Source organism: Crocuta crocuta, unplaced genomic scaffold, assembly GCF_008692635.1.
Source record: "Crocuta crocuta isolate KB4526 unplaced genomic scaffold, BGI_CrCroc_1.0 scaffold253, whole genome shotgun sequence".
Taxonomy (NCBI): domain Eukaryota; kingdom Metazoa; phylum Chordata; class Mammalia; order Carnivora; family Hyaenidae; genus Crocuta; species Crocuta crocuta.
Genome location: NW_027529451.1, coordinates 5,492,961 through 5,504,279, shown reverse-complemented (window position 1 = coordinate 5,504,279; position 11,319 = coordinate 5,492,961). Strand labels below are relative to the sequence as shown.

At 45.2% G+C, this 11,319-nt stretch overlaps 1 long non-coding RNA gene across 1 annotated transcript in view; it reads right to left on the bottom strand.

Moving 5' to 3' along the window:
* Positions 1-374: 374 nt before the first annotated feature.
* LOC144228800 (uncharacterized) overlaps positions 375-11,319 on the bottom strand; it is a 161,368-nt gene continuing 150,423 nt past the window's right edge. Inside the window, exons 2-3 of the long non-coding RNA XR_013334274.1 lie at positions 754-885; positions 375-648 (exon numbers count right to left, since the gene is read on the bottom strand). This is a non-coding gene — a long non-coding RNA (uncharacterized LOC144228800). The remainder of the gene's footprint in view (positions 649-753; positions 886-11,319) is intronic.

Here is an 11,319-nt window from a genome sequence, read left to right as displayed (position 1 = left end):
ATAGCGTGCAAGAGCCCCAGGTATAATATATGTTTGATTATATTTCAACTCTAAGCGATACCACATTGAGATCGCTTCAGTAGCTAGGCAAATGTGACTCGGGCCATTACCTGGATCCAAACTTACAAAAAAATAAAAAGGAAAGAAAGAAAGTAAGAAAATGTATTTTTAATCTAAGGATCAGTACTACACAAATCAAACCATGCAGTCCCATTTACTAACTAACCTGGGATTGCAATTCAGAAAATCGTTAGGGACAGAATTTATTCATAAACAAGGCTAACATCAGCAACAGAATTATACTTTATAAAGCAATTCTTTTCTTACAGTTCTCAGGGCCAAGAGAAGAAAAAGAAAAGACAGTGGGGGAGGAGAAAAAAAAAAAAAAGGAAAGAAAGCCAACCATTCAAAAGCATCTAGAACCGTGTTAGGCAGGTGATGGCAAAGCAAAAACAGTCCATTCTGGCACCACAGGCAGCCCAGGGAGCGTCAGTCTGAAGGGGTGCTGGGCTTGAGTCCCACTCCAGGTGCTTCCTGGCTCCAGCTGCTATGTTTCTGTCCTGGGGACCAGCAACATCTTCCTCACTGTCCTTCAGTGGTTCCCCAGAGAACTGAGGAAGTGGTCTGTCCTCTGGCCAGAAGCAGACCCTGTGGAAGGACACACGGGGAAAAGCCCATCAGGCCTGGACCCAGCCATCTGACAGCTAAAGGCCAATGGAGTCAAGGGCAGAGGGAAGAGCGATGTTTCCTCACCTCCTCCAGGCTTCCTTTCTGCCGACTCTCCAGAAGGGTGCCTTATGCTTTGGAGCAGCCAGTGGCTTGGAATCTTTGAGATCTCGTAGTGAACTCATTGGGGTACCCATCACCTTTCAGTCCATGATATCTCTGTTGACAAGAACATAAAATAAATACCCCTGCATCACTGGTCGATGAATCTTGAGGAGAAGGAGACACAACAGAGTAACACAGGCACACAGAAAGAAGGGAGGATGAGAGAGAATAAAACTCAGAAAGGATACTCTACCTGCCACCTTTCCCTGGAATTCCCCTAGATGGCCGCATCCTGGACACGAGGCTCCAGGTGAAGTCTAAGGCCGCCCAGAGGTCTCAAAGGTCTGAGAGGTCAGGAAGCATCATTCCACTGCCACGCAGGCACCTGAACTCAAAACTCAGCTCCTTGAGAACCTCAGCCAGCCTTGCCCCGACTCTCCTGAGTGGCTCCTGTCACTGAAGTACTACGTAACAGAGAGCAAAGCGCAGTGGAAAATTAGCAGGGGGTTCTCCATCTTCCTTTGCCCTGCGATGGTGGTTAGGGAAAGGGCGGGGGATTGGGGCAGGAGGGGGTATCAACAACCATCTGGTCTTCTCTTTAGTGATTTCAGTCTTCAATTTCAAACTCTCAACCTCCCACCAAATCTCTTAACATTGGTCCTGGCCCGTGGTCCGTGCCCTTCGGTTCAATCTAGCCTTGCTCGTTGACCCTAAAGGCATCATCCCGATCCTGGAGAAAGTTCCTATGCCTGGGCCAGGAGAACTCCAGACTGGCTCCACTTGTGATCCTCCTTTCCCAAAACTCATGGAAAGTCCTGGGCTTCCCCTTTGTCCCCCACAGAATCTATCTCCTGGAACACAGGGCAGGGTGCACATCGGTGAAGACCACAGGCTGAGAACCATGGGAATTTGCAGCTACCAAGAAGCACAGAGAGAAAAAGGCAGAGAGAGGGACTTATCCAAACACATCCAGTGGCCAGCGTCATACTTGGAGGGTAGGAGCTGGGGGGAGTGGTCTGTCCTTCTACAATAAAGGGGCACATCCTCTGTTGAGGATTTAAAATCAGTAGCACAATTAAGAGTTACTCTACTTTTTACTGTGCCCATGCACCGGTAATTCAGAGAAGGTCAGTGACAAGGGTCCTTCCCAGCCAGGCAGAACCCCATGCTTGGCGTCTCTCTGCAAACTACTCGTGGTACCCTTATCTTGCCAGAGTCTGTCTTGGTGTTCCTCCATGTGCCTGGAATCTTTCTCCCCCAGTCCCACCTGCCCGCATGCTACCAAACTTCAAGCTCCATTTCAAATGCTACCTCTTCAAAGACGACTCTCTTGACCTCCTGACTACAAGGAATCCCCTCTTCCTCCTAATTCCTAAGGCAATTCATTTATATTCCTTTATTTCTACCTTGCATTATACTTGGACATGCAAAAATATTGTCTTCCCTAGGGCAGCTGAGTGTCTCAGTCAGTTGAGCATCTGACTTTTGATTTCAGCTCAGGTCATGATCTCACTGTCCATGAGTTCGAGCCCTGCCTTGGGCTCCATGCTGGGTATGGAACCTGCTTGGGATTCTCTCTCTCCCTCTCTCTCTCTGACCTTCCCCTACTTGTGGTCACGTTCTCTCTCTCTCTCTCTCTCTCTCTATCTCCCTCTCACTCTCTCAAAAATAAACATTAAAAAAGTATTTTTAAATTACTTTCCCTATTAATAGATATCAAGATGCTATGAAAAATACAAGGGATCTGGAATTAGGCCTGGGTAAGAAGCACAGGTCTCACCCAGAACTGTGTGATGCTGGACTGGTTTGAACACCTTATGTCCACATCTACAAAATGAGGAAAATATTGCCCAGCTCATAGGGCTGTTACATTAAGTTAGATAGCGCACAAAATATCTAGCCTGAGATAATATTCCCTCTATAGTTATTTGTTTCTCTACTCTCTTCATAAGGGTAGAATCTTATTCTTTCATCTCTGTCCCCCCCGCCCCACTCCTGCAGGACTTATCCAGAAAAGTGGTAAAATGTGTAGGGCAGGAAATGCAAAGGGTATTGAAAATGAGGGTAGAGAATAGCTACACCACAGGCCCATTTGGAGAACTGAATATGTGTTAAGTTCTTAGATCGAAACCTGGTACACGGTATGAGTTGTAGTAATGTATATTAAATAAAATAATCTTGTGAATTTATATACGATTCCCCGACTCCATGAAGCACTCCAAACATAAATTATTAAGATACTGCTTTCCCTGCTGCAAACTTCTTCACTTTCTCAAATAAAAATATTAGAAGGTAAATAGAAATAGTGGAGTTTTTAGAAAATCACATGTTAGACCTTTTTCCCCTTTAGGTAACACGTATTCGGCACCCATGATGTATGAAGTACCACACTAAGAACTTTATAAATAGTGCCTTAACTCTCATCTGAACCCTGTGAGGAGCTGCCTTGACTATTCCCATTTTACAGATGTGGCAGCTGAGGCACAGAGAGGTTAAGAAACCTGCCCATGAATGCACAGCCAGTAGGATGCAGAGGTTTTTTTTTTTTTTTTTTTTAACTAGCTTTAGAATCATGTTCTCACTCACTATGATCTCCCACAGAACTTTCTGTGAGGATGGAAACGTTCAGTGCTAATGTGGTTGTCATTAGCCGTATGTAGCTCCTGAAATGGGTCTAGTGTGACTGAGGAACTGACTTTTAAATTTTAGTTAGTTTCACTTAATTTAAATTTAAATAGCCACACATGTCCAGCGGCTGCCATGCTGCAGGTCTTCTGTACCTTGAAGGCCTTGCATAGGCCCCTTATTTTGATGGTAGGGATGACAGGATTTACCCTAGACATAAAGTCAGGGCATAACTGTCAGAGGTGGGGGGAGCGCTATGCTAATTATAGAGCATAGGGTTGGAACAGGATACACTTGAGTTTGAAACATAGGTTCTATCATTCACTGGCTGTGCCCATAGCACATTAGCCAACCTTCCTGTGCATCTGAACTCTTTTTGATTATGGAGGCATATTAATACCATTTCTAGGGTCAACGTGATCAACAAGTAAAACAATATATGAGAAAGTGCTCAGCATATACGTGGTATGATTTAAGGGGAAGCTGTAGCACATATACATGTAACTTCTAAGAACTCGTCTCTCCATACTTGGTGAGAAAGCAGAAGAGAGCGAGAAAGTAGTAATACCTGTGGGGCAGGAGGAGAGGTTTTCCACTGCATTCCACGCAGCAAGCATGCACACGTATGTCACCAACTGAGCACCTGACGGGAGATACAAATATTTTCTCCTTTCAACAGGCTCTTAGAGTCTTAGTGCCTGATTCTAGTGTTTATATGTGATTTTCCCCTAATGCCCTGACTTTAGAACTTAATCACCACCCCCACCCTCCTGCTAAATAAGGGTCCTTAATGGTATTCCCCTCTGCACCAGGTTCTTATGTGCAGGCTATGATTATGATTATTTTTATAACTGAGTAGCAACAATCTTTATCCCAGCCGGCTCTTGGCTACATTCTTGTTCCTGTTGGCTCACTCAAATGCACTCTCTTCCTTTGTCTTTCTTTCTCTCTTATGTATACACACGTTTATGTTGTCTCCCTATGTTGGTTTTTAATTTAATTGTGTCTTTGTGTCCAAACCCACCCTCCTTCGTAGCTGCTGGGGCTGGGACTCTGCAAAACACATCTGTCCCGGGCTGCAGGCTCCCTGTTAGGTCTAGTGGTCGGGGGTAGAGAGGGATCTGGCTCCCTTAACTGCTTCCTATTCTGTTACATGGCTCTAGCGATAAGTCTTCATCCTGGCAGGAGCAACTGGTTCCAATCAGAGCAACAGACTCGACTCTGCAGTTTCTCTATATCCCCAGCCCCTTTCCGACACACCAGCACAGCTAGCCCTCCAGTGGCCCCTCCTCAGGGGTCTGGGTTCCCCCTCGGCAACACCCATCATCCAAGTGTTTAAGTTTCCATTATCCTAATGCCTTCCCTTTGTTCCCCCAGCCTTAGAGGTCAGCTGCCTCTCGTAGTCTGTGACCTCCGTGAACCTCAATATCCGTTTGGACTCTTGGACACCTGGTTAACAAGTGATGAGGTTCAGGAAATGGGCCACCTTGGCATACTAAGGATTTTAAACCAGAGAAGTTTGAGAAACGAGCAGAAGCAGTAAGGTCATTCTAACCTATGCCCTCTCTCCCCCTTCTTCCCTGAAACAGGTCACAGAGCCCTCCTGTGAGAGGTGTCCTCTCTGTACTGGGAGGAAAGGAGCTCCCTTATGTCTAAAGACAAAGGGACGCCTAGAAGAATCCTACCTAACACAGGGCCTTGCTCACTCTCCTCCAGGTTATTATGCTCATTTCCTACTCCCTGGCCTGTTACATTTGCCCACGCCCGCCACTCTTCAGGACACCTGCTGAGAAATTCGCAGCTCTAACCAGTCTTGTGAGTCTTCATTTCCTTGTGAAGGCTCCATGTCACAGAACACCATGTTAAACAAGTCTATGCGCTTTTCTCTTGTTAGTCTGTCCTGTTTGCTTTCCGAACTCAACCATGGACCCTACGGGAGGACAGGAAAACTCTTCTGTCCTGTACAGAAGTCTTCGTAGTAATTCCTTCTGTTAAAGTAACTTGCTTAGCTGTCTCCTGACCAGATCCAACCTGACACGCTCTTCCTCTGTCTCTTCCGTGGACAAACTATGTTACTGCGTACGTAAGAATATATGAACACATCCTACATTCTCCCCCCACATGAAAGCTATCAATAAATTATTAACATATCTTGGCATTTCTATTCTAGATCTCCTCTGTCTTGCATCTAAATACAGGACAGAAAAAAGAAATGGAGCACATCAAATCATATAATCTGAGCTATCAGAGAATAATTAACCCCTGAGGTGCAGTCTCTGGGAGCTCCGTCCTGGGCACATCTGCCACAGCAGCTAAAGATCAAGTAAGACACATGGACGTTTTCATTAGCAAAGATCAACGCATGGGAGTCCCGGCAGGGGCATTTGCTGAAGTGTAGGGTGTAGACCTTCTGTAGCGATACATCAACACCTGACGGTCAGATGAATGAGAGCCCTCTGCAATGCTGCAACCTTTGACAGTCTTAACCGCCCCCTCTGCCAGCTCTTCAGAGAAGGTACAAACCCATGACATAATACAATGCAATGCAATACAAGAGGAGGCTGTATTAGATCAGAACCAGTTTAGAGGTACATGACCGCAACCACCCCTATCCCCACTTCTCCAATAATGCTGCCAGTCGTATCCTCTATAAACACAGCACGAAACGTAGTATGAAATCCCCACTGCTTGTTGGTTACCACCTGCTTCTTCGAACTAGGGGAGTTGAAGAGGCACATGTTAACCCACAGCATCTCCAAACACATGCAGCTTTCATTCTTCAGCAATGAGCCCTGTGGGACTTCATGCCACAGATGAAGTGGCTGTCCATAATCCAGTGTGGCTAACCCACCTGCTAGCCCCAACGTGATCTGTAGCCAAGATATGCCTAGGAGAACACTGGGCATCCTAATTCAGAGCGGCCATCACAACCTGGATCCTCAGACTCCAAACTGCCTTCCATCTTCAGGAAGCTCCAGCAGGTACCTTCTTCCCTATGCCCCTTGAACCACACTCCTCAAGGAACTCACTTACGAAAGCCTACAGATCTGGCTTCGATGTCACCCACTGTTAATCTGACACCTCACACATAGTGGTTTCCTCAATGTACACAACCTCTCTCTCCTGGCCTCCCCAAGCTACTGTTCCCATTAATGCCTGTAAATGTAGCAATGGCTGTCAATATCCTGCCCTTATCTCTCAGGCCTTTCTAAGGCCAACCTCCAACCACCATTAGCTACATCTCTTTGCATTAGAGCCTTCTCCAAAAACTATCTGTATGGGCACGGCTGTCTGGGAATATGCAGGCATTAACTCACCCTGAGAGGAGTCTTCAGCCAGAGGATGACAGAGTCCAGGGGATAATAGTGAAGTGTGTGTTCTTAGCTGCTCCCCAGAATTTCCCTGTCAGCTGGAGCTCAAGTGTCCGTCATCACCCACAGCTAGCTCACCCTTTATTGGCTGCCTTTCTATCTCTTAGCTTCCTTTCCCATTCCTCTTAGTGGCGTTTCCAAAACTTCTCGAACAAACCTCTTGCTCTTAAATCCTTGTCTCTCAGGGTCATTCTTGGAGAGCCAAAAACTTAGGCAGCAGAAAACTATCTTCTTCCAACTCCAGCTACTTCAAGGCAGTTCAGCAAATGCTTTAATTTTATGTACATATTTATATATGAACATAAATGTGTGTTTCTAAACTACTTTAATTGGATTTATAAATAATGAACAATATGTGTCTGGCTGACATTTGAATTTTCATATATTTTGCCTTGTGCTGTTCTCTCTCTCCTGTAAGTTGATACGATGTTCAAAGGCCAGGAGTACCTCCCCTCCTCCCTCTATAATTTTCCACAATGCCTGGCATGATGCTCCACAGAGTGAATATTCAATCAGGGCTGACAGACAAGAGGCCACAGAGGTCAGGTCCGCTTGTCCTGCAGGCTTGTCAAAGGTGAGAAAGCTCCTAAGAGAAAGAAACTGTCATGCTATTTTCAACTCTTTGAAGGCTGAGCCTGGAAACCCAGATGGAAGCTGGCACTGAGACAGGGCACTAAGTCAGGACACCATAGCCATGCGGCGCATGTGAAGCCCTCCAGGCACCCAGGATGGGGGTGCTGCATCATCTGATGTGTTCCCTTAGCCTGTTTCTGAGCGACAGTCCAGTCAGAGGCAGAGGAGGCTACATGAGCTACGCACAGCAGCATCAGGTCCATCCCCAGGAGATCCTTCCTGCAAATGCTGGGTCTTTGTTGCAAATCAGTAGCCTTCTGATTTATTGAGCACCCCAATGTGCTAATAGGTGACCAACCAACACAGATCAAGAGGAAGCCCTATCTTAACCCATGGTATACTCCAGAACTGAAGGTCTGGCAAACAATTAACAGAGGCACCCAGTAATGAACACTAGTGCCCTTAACTACAAATATCCTACCTTTGCTCCAGGCTCTCATCCCTGTCCTGGGCCAGGAGGACTTTATGCTCTTTCCACCTGCGTATTTCCTCTCCCAACTAGAATAAAGTCTGGTTTCACAGACCTCCAACCTTTATTAGCTGGCTCCCTCAGGATTAAAAGATTCTAAAGGACCTTCTGAATCAAAGAAAGGTGAAATGACAGTGTTATTTCAGAACTGAGTGTTCCGTTGCATTATTTTCTAAGCCTTTTACAAGTGACAATCCAAATACGATATTGATTATTCCATATCCCCACCCCGGTTGCTGATACACTTCACTGTCATAGCCTTTCACTCCTTCCAGGATGAGTCTAGAGCCTCAAGAGTGACTGGCCTCTGGAAACTCCATGTACTCAGCACCTCAGAGGCTCCACCGTCCCTCCTGGTGCATGGGGCAGGCCTGCCCCCAGAACAGACCTACCAATCAGGAGATCCTAAAAGAGCATTTCTAAGGCTTTATCTGAGGAAATCACACCAATGTATGCTTTACCTAAACCCTGCTCGATTGAGGAAACTTAATTCTATAGCAGCTTTCTAAAAATAATTCTGATGGGAATAGAAAGTCCAGCCCTTTGCACAGCCTACATTGGTTTGTTCCCCTCAACCCCCCACCACGTGGGAACTTGAAGAAGCCACAACAATGACCAGCAGATGGAGCAATGGGTAGTTCATCAAGAAATGAACTGCAAACAGAATGATAAACAGCTGTCACAATGGCTGGAAAGAAGCCAGAATCAAGAAGGGCATGGAAAGGAAGCATGACAAATCAAGACTTCTAAGCACCATATATGAAGGCCTACACAATGTACTTCCATGATCTTCTCTAACGTCTGCCCCTATCTGCACAGAAACGCTTCATCTGTCAGCCAGATAAACTCATTTAGGAAACAAATAATCATTTACATGAGATACACTGAACGTAGATACAACAGCCAGAACTACCAAGTATCAGAGTGAAGTTCTAAATGATCTGGTCCATTCAAATGGATTCTGCACATTATTTAGGGGAAAACCCCACTGCTAAATTTTCTCACATATGAGGAGTACAACGCCAATGGAATGAATGTTTAATTACAGTCACCTTCAAATCTCCAGGTCTACTGAAAGAGAACCATGACAGAAGGGAGAAAGGAAACACATTTCCATTAGCCTGATTGATTCCCTGGGTTCCTTACAGGCATGAGTGCCGTTACAGCATGAAAATGATATCACAGGTTGCCAACAATCTTATCCGCCCAGGACAAGGATTTCAGCACTTCCTTAGGAATCATGGTAAAAGTATTCTATACTATCCCAAATTGTGCTCAAGTCTTCATCATTCACTGGCTATGTAAGGCCTCTTGATAGGTCTATTAATGCCTAATATCTTGAAGATGAAAGGGTGGCAGCTTATTTGAAGTCAGTTCTAATTCTGCCTAGTCTCTAGTCGAAGTCAACTAGTTTAACATCTCCCCACCTTAGTTTTATAGCAATTTCTTTCCTTTGTCCCAAAATCATATTTGTCGCTGATGGCTTCTCGATGTTATGAGTCAGGAATAGACAAGGCATTATTTATCACGGAGTGTTTTTATGACGCTGGTGGTCAGTGCCTCAAAGAAGCCTAGGAACTCCTATCTGAACATTTTTTGTACACATCCTTGACCTAGAGTACAACTCCCTGAAGGCTGAAGCTGTTTTTCACACACATTCCTTTTGTAAGTCTCATAATGCCTAGTTCAGTGCCAGAGATTGAGTTCAAGTGCCTATCTTTTCCAATAAAAAATTCTGGTACTCACTGCAATAGGAGATACACTGCAGCCACCCAACCCGGATTAGGCATCCCCGGGTTTCCAAGGGTAGGTTCCAGAGAAGTGTCCCAGATAACAATGGTGCGCATGAATCTCCTCCTGGAGGGCTTCCAGTTTTTTCTCCTTTACTCCTCACCTACTTTTACCTGTAACTCACTGATTGACTATTGATGCTAGGGACAAGATCTTAAATGGCAAAAAGCTACGTATGCAGGTCACAGATCAATCCTGCAAACACTCTGCCAGCTCACCACAGTGGGGAAAGAGGCCCTAGGAAGCCCTCATGGTTGGCCCCAGCATGAGGCACAGAGCAGAGTGAGGAGTTTTCAGTCTCCTAAGTGCAATCCCTTCCCTCTTGGTCTTTTGCACACAGATGTTCATAGGAAATGCAAACAGAGGGGTCCATTTTTCTTTCTTCAGGAATTCTAGAAACAGAACTTGCTGACTTGCCTGAGAGACACCCAGGAAATAAGAGGGAATTCTCCTCATTACTGAGAGGCGCTGGTGATATATAATATGGGCACTTCCCTAGCTAATGTAACTTTAAGTTTCAATTGCCCCATCTATAAAATGGGAATGCTAAATGCCTTGATTACATTCCACACTTCATATTTAGACATGATGTTCATTGCAAATGCTCTAATCCATTGGAGATGTCATTGACAATGTCCCCTTTACTGTAGCTCAAAGAAGGTTATTAAGGTCAGTTTCCAAAATGGGTTTAAGTGAGTTTTTGCATCCACATCTATACCAGTAAATTTCCAATCTATCAATCATTCCAAAGCTGTGACCCAGTGGAACCAAGTTCCCAGGCAGGAAATGAATATAAACAGAGTTCGTATTTGTCTGTGTGTGGTCTACACAGATGCAAACAGATTACTCAACCAGGGCAAACACATGAGGTGCCAGCATCAAACCCAAATAGTGACAGAGCCAATTACGACTCATCTCGCCTTCCTGATTTTGAAATGTCACTTACACTAAAGCAATGCTCTGTCTACAAAAGCCCTGAAAAAGAGAAACCACACCACTATGATTTTCATTCTTACGGATATCATGAGGAAGAAACAGAGTAGGACCATCAACTTGCTGTGCTATACGACAAATCCTTAAATCTCTTGATTTTGGAGAAGTAGAAATCTTTATTTTTTTAAATGTTTTATTTATTTCTGTGAGAGAGAGAGAGAGAGTGAGCAGGGGAGAGTCACAGAGAGAGGGGGACAGAATCCGAAACAAGCTCCAGGCTCTGAGCTGGCTGTCAGCACAAAGCCCAATGCAGGGCTCGAATCCACGAACCATGAGATCATGACCTGAGCCGAAGTCAGATGCTCAACCGACTGAGCCACCCAGGCACCCCAAGAAGTAGAAATCTTTAATCCAGAAGTCAAAAAAACTCATATGAACACAAAGGCTTTGGAGGTAAGAGAGATCAATGAAGAGGACTGGGTGGGCACTGTGTGAAACTTGAGAGCACATGATTCAGTCCCAGTGCTCATTTGCCATGGGAGGAGTAGGGCCTAGGGATGCCAGATCTTTCCATTTTTCAAAAGAAGCCAGAAATCTAGATTATTTATGGGAAGCTTTCTGACATGAAAATGTTGGCAACTACAAATATTTTAAATTGCCATGCAGGCAAGCAAGACACATCCATGGGCCAGATTTGGCTTGCAAGTTGCCAAATTCCTAGGTTTC